We start from the raw sequence: 8,807 nt of genomic DNA, 5'->3' as shown, positions 1-8,807 counted from the left end.
GTTTGTTTGTAAGGCCAAACCCCCTCTTCCAAGCTGAACGTGTCCCACAATGTCGCTGTGCCTTAGGGCTGCTGTGGCCTGCTGCACTGCAATGGATGGCATCCATTTCCGTCCCATTGATAGGGGGGTGCAGCTTGACTGATCTTCCGGTCTCTGGAGTCTGTGAGGGTCATCTGAAGTCTCACTTTAGCGCACTTGTACTCTTCGGTGAGGCTTGTGATTGGAAGCTCAAGTACCCCTTTGCCATAAAGGCCGATGTTAGACAGACAGCGTGGAACACCAAGCCAGCGTTTCACATATCTAGTGATGGTTCGCTCCATCTTCTCCACGAAAAGTGATTGTCTCACATCTCCTGTTCCACATAAATCTGCTTCAGTTCCAAGCTGCAACAGTTCCACATTCGCATCGGCGCTCTGCGCTGACGCTCCTTTCTTCTTATCGCGGGTTCCCCAAGCCATGCATCCATCCAGCCGCAGACTGTCCAACAGCACTGACCTTTCCACTGAACAAAGCGGGGCTGTGAAGACGCTGCATATTACAGGGGCTCCGACATTCCACCAATTCAAAAACAGTACTGGCATATTCATGCTGTCGAAAAGGGGCAAGCGCTCAGCACAGTCTCCTCCTTGATGAATGTCGTGGTCAAAAATGCAGAAAAACAATCCGTATCCGTTCCACACGACCCACAACAACACAAAGTGACAAAAGAAAACACAAAACAAGACAAAAACAACCAAAAAAACAAGGCTCATGAAAACTTGCGGGCAGGCCTACTCGGGCGCCATCTTGGACTGATATAGCAATCTTGAATGCGTGAGATGGGGGACGATCGGGGACAGTTTTGCGATTTAGCTCCTTAAAGTCAACGCACAGGCGCAAGCTTTTATCTTTGTTTCTAACACTCACAGAGATGAGTATGCTGAAGTGAATTTCTTATTCAATCATGTGAAGTAGGTTTTGCACATAGTCTTTGACGTCTCGGTAAAGGGGTTTGGAATGGCATTGTAACGCTTTTCACCGCGGTTTGTCAGTAAGTTGGACCTGAGTTGCAAGTTTGGAATAGCGCAACCTATATCAGGCATCTCACCTCTTGCAAAGAAGGACATCTGACTCTTCATACATGCATGTCTCTGGCAATCCCCTGTTCCTCCTCTTAGAGTTGTGACAAGCCAAACGGAGGATGCCAACTTGTCTGTGCTCAGAGCCGAGCAGATTTTAACGGGTGGGACTGTTTAGCGGCTTTGGACTGTCGGAGCACTCTTTAAAGGGAATGACTCCAGTCTTCTTTCTTTTCTTTCGGCTTTTCCTCTCAGGGGTCGCCACAGCGAATCAATGTCCTCCATCCATCCCGGTTCTGGGCATCCTCTTCTTTCACACCAGCTACCTTCATGTCCTCTTTGACCACATTCCATTAACCTCGCTCTTCGGGTTCTTCCTGTCGGTCTCCTGCTGGCGCAGTTCAAGACTCAGCATCCTTCTCCCGATATAGTCAGTCTCTCTCCTCTGAACATGTCCAAACCATCTCAGTCTGGCCTCTCTGACTTTCTCTCCCACGCCTCTAATATGAGTTGTCCCTCTAAAGTACTCATTCCTGATCCTATCCAACCTGGTCACTCCCAAAGAAAACCTCAACATCTTCAGCTCTGCTACCTCCAGCTCTGCTTCCTGTCTTTTCTTCAGTGGCACTGTCTCCAGTCATGGCTGGTCTCACCACGGTTTTATACACTTTTCCTTTAATCCTAGCTGAAACCCTTCTATCACACATCACACCTGACATTTTCTCCAGCCTGCCTGGAGACGCTTCTTCACCTCTTTTCCACACTCTCCATTGCTCTGGACAGTTGACCCCAAGTACTTAACATCCTCCACCTTCTTTATCTCTTCTCCCTGTAGCATCACTCTTGCACTTGGATCCCTCTCATTCACACACATATATTCCGTCTTGCTGCGACTGATCTTCATTCCTCTCCTTTCCAGGGCATATCTCCACAGCTCTAGTTTCACCGCCACCTGTTCCCTGTTCTCGCTACAGATCACAATGTCATCTGCAAACATCATGGTCCAAGGAGATTCTTGTCTAATATCGTCTGTCAGCCTGTCCATCACCATAGCAAACAAGAAGGGGCTCAGAGCTGACCCCCTGGTGGAGTCCCACCTCCACCTTGAATTCCTCAGTCATACCGACAGCACACCTCACAACTGTCTTACAGTGACGATACATGTCTTGTACCGCTCTCACATACTTTTCCGTCACTCCAGACTTCCTCATGCATGCCACAGCTCTTCTCTGGGCACCCTGTCGTACGCTTTCTCCAGATCTACAAAGACACAATGCAATTCCTTCTGACCTTCTCTGTAGTTCTCTATCAGCATTCTTAAAGCAAACATTGCATCTGTCGTACTCTTTTTTGCATGAAGCCACTGCTGCTCACAAATGTTCACTTCTGCTCTTAGTCTAGCTTCAACTACTCTTTCCCAGAGTTTCATTGTATGGCTCATCAACTTTATTCCTCTGTATTTAGTACAACTCTGCACATCTCCTTTGTTCTTAAAAATGGGCACGAGTACACTTCGTTTCCATTCTTCAGGCATCTGTTCACCATCTAAGATCTTGTTGAATAACCCGGTCAGGAACACCACCGCCACCTCTCCACGACACTTCTATTCTATACCTCGATTGGTAAATCATCATGACCGAGTTCCTTTCCCCCCCTTCATCCTCTTCATAGCCCTCCTCACTTCATCCTTGCTAATGCTTGCTACGTCTTGGTCCACAACCTTCACGTCTTCCACTCTTTGTTCCTTCTCATTTTCCTCATTCATCAATTCTTCAAAGTACTCTTTCCATCTTGCCATCACACTACTGGCACCTGTTAATACATTGCCATCTCTATCCTTAATCACCCGAACCTGTTGCAGGTCCTTACCGTCTTTGTCTCTCTCTCTCGCCAGCCTGTAAAGATCAGTCTCACCTTCCTTGCTGCCCAGCCGAGCAGATAAGTCATCATAGGCCTCTTCTTTGGCCTTTGCCACCTTTACTTTAACCGTGCGCTGCATCTCCTTGTACTGCTGTCTCCTCTCGTCCGTCCTCTCAGTGTCCCACTTCTTCTTTGCTAACCTCTTTTACTGTATACACTCGCAACTCCCCATTCCACCACCAAGTCCACTACCTTTCTTCCACTCGATACACCAAGTACTTTCCGACCTGTGTCTCTGATTATGTTCGCTGTAGTTTGCCAGTCATCTGGAAGGACCTCTTTCCCACCCAGTGCTTACCTCCTTCCTAATTGTCATTCAACACTCTTCCTTTTTCAACTTCCACCATTTTGTCCTCAATTCAGCCTTTTGTTTCTTCATCTTCCTCACTGCCAGCGTCATCCTACACACCACCAACCTATGCTGTCTGGCTACACTCTCACCAACCACTACTTTGCAGTCACTGATTTCCTTTAGATGGCGCCGTTGACACAAAATGTAGTCTACCTGTGTACTTCTGCCTCCACTCTTATAGGTCACCCTATGTTCCTGTCTCTTCTGTATGAAAGTATTCACAATAGCTATTTGCATTCTCTTAGCAAAGTCAACCACCATCTGTCCTTCAGCGTTCCTCATCTGGAGTCCAAACCTGCCCATCACCTCCTCATCATCTTTGTTTCCTGCGCCAACATGTCCATTGAAGTCTCCATCAATTACAACCCTCTCACATCTCGGTATGTTCTGTATGACTTCATCAAAGTCCAACCAAAATTTCTCCTTCTCCGCCAGCTCACATCCTACTTGTGGGGCATACCCACAAACGACATAGAACATCACACCTTTAATTTCTAGCTTCAGACTCATCATTCTATCTGATACTCTTTTTACTTCTAAGACATTCCTAACAAACTCCTCTTTTAAGATAACCCCAACTCCATTTCTCTTTCTGTCTTCACCATGATAGAACAACTTAAACCCTGACCCTAAGCCTCTAGCCTTGCTCCCTTTCCACCTGGTCTCCTGGACACACAGTATGTCTACCTTCCTTCTCTGCATCATGTCAACCAGCTCTCTACCTTTACCTGTCATTGTTCCTACATTCAAAGTTCCTACTCTTAGTTCACACACCTCCCTCCTCTCCTTCTTCGACCAACAGTAGTCCATTTTCCACTGGCACCCTGAAGGTCAACAGTACCAATGGCGGCCATTGTTAACCCGGGCCTCGACCGATCCGGTATGGGATTCATAGGTTTGATTCGCATATTTGTTTTGGCAATTTTTTTTTACGTCGGATGCCCTTCCTGACACAAACCTCTGTATTTATCCGGGCTTGGGACCGGCACAATAAGACACTGGCTTGTGCCCCTTGTAGCTACATTCAAACGCTGTTATTATTAATATTATTATTAATAATATTATAATAATATAGTGCTCTTTTTCACGACAGTGTGATTGCAACAATGTAGCGATGGATGAACCTTTGTGGTCCAGGCAAACTGTGTTTGGAGGAGGAGCCCAAAGAAGAACCGGAGTCGGAACGAGACCAGCCTGTGACGCACCATGCAGGTACGAGATGAGCCGAGCAACATCCTCCTGATCTCCTCCTCCTTTCAGGAAGTCACTCCTCGCTCAAAATGTCAGAGCGGACAAGTAGCCACCGAGACAAGGAGAAGGTTGGCCTTGAAGGAGGAGGAGGAGGAGCAGGCAGCAAGGAAGCAGAAAAGCGAAAGAGGAGTTGCGGCGCCCTGCCTGCCCAGGAGGAGCAAAGAGAAGACGCACATGAGCTCTTTTGCACTTCGTGACCTTTGCCACCAGAAGTCAATGTTGACCTTATGACCCTTTGCTTAGCGACTGAAAGTCATTACTCTCTTGGGTTTGAATCGTTCTTAGCCGCCGCAACGTTGATGAGCGGCTGGCCGACACATACACAGAAAATGTCCGCCGTTCCATCCGCGATATCATTTTTGTCTCTCATTTTTTGTCTTGTGGTTAGCATGCCAGGTTAGCGAGCTAGCTCGCTGTAGCCTTTTATTTTTTGCTCCCATTTAGACATATGAAAAGAATAGTCTATTAATTCCATTTCATTTCCAAGCGCCTTTCAAAATGCTCAACGTCACTTGACAGTCACAGGATTAGGTTTCTCCGTGTGTGAGCAGCGGCAACCGCACGCAACAGTGTTCGCTCAACCCGGAATAACTTAAAAAGATAGAAACCTAGCTTGCTAGCTAATAGATAGCTAGTAGCCAACAGAGACAGCTAATATGTTTCCTGACTCAATTAGCTAGCTAGCCAGCCATATAGCTAATACATAGCATACCTGTCTGATAGAGTGTTTATGCACATTAGTAAACGTATTATGTTATCCCATGTTAGTTTAGTACATATTATGTAATTGCATGTTCAATTTATACTACATGGAATAAAGTATCAGTCGAACCGTACGAGAGCAGGATGTAACGCTTATCAAGTTTCAGTCTAGGTCCAGCCAACACTGAGTTGTCCGTAGCTGATTGGACAACAGATCGCTGCTGTGGACGTTCAAAAACTAGTCAGAGCGGGAGCTCTTCCTCTTTGTTCCTATCTTTGTTCGTGTGCCCTGACTTTGCTCCTGCCTAGACGATAGAAGTGCTTTTTCTGTCTGACTAGAATAAAGTAGTTTTTTGTTCACCATCTATCATCGTCACTGATATTTTTATTACTGAACTTCGTTGAGAAACAAGAATTTGAACCGAACACTGTCAACCTCCACAGCTCCATGCCCTTACAAAATGTCGTATTTTCCCTGACAAAATACAAACTAATCGTAAACCATATTTTTTCCAAACGTGTTTATTTATGTAGTTTAACATGTTATATTGTACATGTGTTTCGTTATATCATTCTGTACATATTCTTAATTTATTATTATTTATTATTATTGGTGTTATTTTTATTATTATTATTATTTAATTCTTAATTCTTAATAAATGATGAAATTACATGATGAATGATGCAATGGGAAATCCCCAGGCGGCAGACGCATACGCACAGTAGCATCAAACCACTCGTGGCGAACTCGTTTGACTTGATTGATTTGCCGTTTCGTGATAGTCGGTGTCTACCGGATGGTACCCATAATTGACAAATGTGCGTTTTTCCGTACATATTTTCTTGTACGTCGTACACGTCTTAAATGCATGATAAATATACTTTGTAGGGCAAAAACGTCCAGGTTGACCGGTATGAGATCCCCAGCTAGATAGCTCATAGATAGCTAGCTAGCCAGTAATAATAATAATAATAATAATAATAATAATAATAATAATAATAATAATAATAATAATAATAATAATCCATTTCATTTCTAAGCGCCTTTCAAAACTCTCAAGGTCACTTTACAGTCACAGGATTTGGTTTTTCTGTGGGTGAGCAGTGACAGCCACCTGCGTCAGCTTTCGCTCAACACGGAATAACTGAAAAAGATAGAAACCTAGCCAGCTAGCTAATAGATAGCTAATAGCCAATAGCTAGCTAGATAGCTCATATGTTTCCTGACTCAATTAGCTAGCTAGCCAGCCCTATGGCTAACAGATAGCCAGCTAGATAGCCAACAGCCAGCTAGCCAGCTAACTAGTAATAATCATAATCCATTTCATTTCTAAGCGCCTTTCAAAACTCACGGTCACTTTACAGTCACAGGATAAGTTTTTTTTCTGTGGGTGAGCAGCGGCAGCCACACGCGCCAGCGTTCGTTCAACCCGGAATAACTCAAAAAGTTAGAAACCTAGCTAGCTAGCTAATTGATAGCTAATAGCCAATAGCTAGCTAGAGAGCTAATATTTTCCTGACTCAATTATACCGCTATACAGCCACAATTCACTTTGCTGCTTTTCTCTCGACAACTCTCTCATTATGACCCTAAACATTGGATTCCAGTGTCAGAGGTCTTTGTTGGGACACTCTGAACACAGGAAGATTGCCATTCATGACCGACGCCCAACCTCTGCAGCCCTCTGCCAAGCTATTTCTCGAGACTAAATGCAAATTGAAGTGATACATTGGTCAAACAGAGTCTTCTTAATTTGAATACCACTCACCCTGGACATCCCAAGCACCAACATCCATAAACAAAAAGAACGTCAACATTTTAATAGGTTGCCATTGCATGAACAGAGAGATTTGTAACCTGGCTAATGAGCTCTTCCCAGGGATGAGAATGTACCGCCGATCGGCGGATTTCCTACCTTACAGACCAAAATGACCAGATAAAAGTAAATATGTATTCTGGCTTTTTTTTGCTGTTCATTTCCTGTTTGGGCTTGTGCTACAGACGAAAAGACAGGAAGCAGAGCTGGAGGTAGCAGAGCTGAAGATGTTGAGGTTTTCTTTGGGAATGACCAGGTTGGATAGGATCAGGAATGAGTACATTAGATGGACACCTCATATTAGAGGCTTTGCAGACGAAGTCAGAGATGCCAGACTGAGATGGTTTGGACATGTCCAGAGGAGAGAGAGTGACTATATTGGGAGAAGGATGCTGAGCCTTGAACTGCCAAGTAGGAGACCAAGAGGAAGACCGAAGAGGAGGTTTATGGATGTGGTCAAAGAGGACATGAAGGTAGCTGGTGTGAGAGAAGAGGATGCACAAAACCGGGATAGATGGAGGACATTGATTCGCTGTGGCGACCCCTGAAGGGAAAAGCTGAAAGGAAAAGAAGAGGAAAAGAAGATTTCCTGTTTGGGCTTGTGAAAGGGCAATTTTGATTGGATGATACTGACGGCGGTTGGCGGAAAGCGCCATTTTGATTAGATGATCTTGATTTAGGTGCCGGTGATGTCAAAACAGGTAATCATTTGAGTAAGTGGCCGAGTAAAAAACAATAAGGTTGATTGGACTTTGTGGAGAGAACAGCTTCTAATTTGATAGATTCTAATTTGGAATGAAACAATACCATGGACGAAACACTCGAATGTCAGTGCTACTATGACAAGCCCCATGCTAACGTTAGCATCAATATACTTCTGCGAGAGCCAGCAGAAAGCAAGCGTGGAAGCTAATGAGCAGTGTGAAGGCTAGCTAGCAGTTACCTTGCATATGCATTCGGCAAGTTGATTTTTATTCTGATCGTTTGGCTGGATTTTTACCAATCACGAGGAACGGAAAATTATTCATATTCATGGTGATTATCACAAAGTTATTTTGAATAATACATGCTGACATTTTGTTGAAATCACATTTAGTCCAAGGCCAGATCTTCTATATGAGGATGACAGTTTAACAGGCGATGATCATTTGTGTGGAGTAGGGATTGCGAAATCATTTGAATTTATGAAACATGTTCAGCCGCCACGTTAGCGCGTTGGCCTCAGTGCAGAGGTTCAATTCCAGCTCCAACCTCCCAGTGTGGAGTTTGCGATTTCGCCACGGGCCTGCATGAGTTTTGTCCATGCACATGATTCCACTTTTCTTCCATCTACAGTATTCCAAAAACATGCATGGCTGCTGATTGATCACTCCATGAATCAATGAATACAATATGTGCGTGGATGGTTGCTTGCAGGGATGCATGTGGGCGGCGCCCTCGCGTCATTGACGCATTTTGACAGCTACTGGCGCAACTTTGCAACTCCGCTGCGTGCCCACGCAAGTTGATGACGATTGGCTCATATTGCGACATCTGTGCCACATAATAATAATAATAATAATAATAATAATAATAATAATAATAATAATAATAATAATAATAATAATAATAATACATTACATTTTAAGCGCCTTTCAATGCTCTCAAGGACACAGTCACAGACAAGCATAGGAACTATCCATCCATCCATCTTCTGCCGCTTATCCG

At 44.4% G+C, this 8,807-nt stretch overlaps 1 long non-coding RNA gene across 1 annotated transcript; it reads left to right on the top strand.

The window, feature by feature from the left end:
• Positions 1 to 2,699: 2,699 nt before the first annotated feature.
• LOC148881413 (uncharacterized) lies at positions 2,700 to 7,268 on the top strand. Its single transcript, XR_016113841.1, has 3 exons — positions 2,700 to 3,710; positions 4,133 to 4,210; positions 4,424 to 7,268. It is a non-coding gene; the product is annotated as an uncharacterized LOC148881413 (long non-coding RNA).
• The last annotated feature ends 1,539 nt before the right edge of the window (positions 7,269 to 8,807 follow it).

This window comes from Hippocampus bargibanti, unplaced genomic scaffold (assembly GCF_051943395.1).
Source record: "Hippocampus bargibanti isolate YZ-2025 unplaced genomic scaffold, ASM5194339v1 Contig00290, whole genome shotgun sequence".
Classification (NCBI taxonomy): domain Eukaryota; kingdom Metazoa; phylum Chordata; class Actinopteri; order Syngnathiformes; family Syngnathidae; genus Hippocampus; species Hippocampus bargibanti.
The sequence above is the reverse complement of the archived record's forward strand: the minus strand, read 5'-3'. Positions and strand labels throughout refer to the sequence as shown.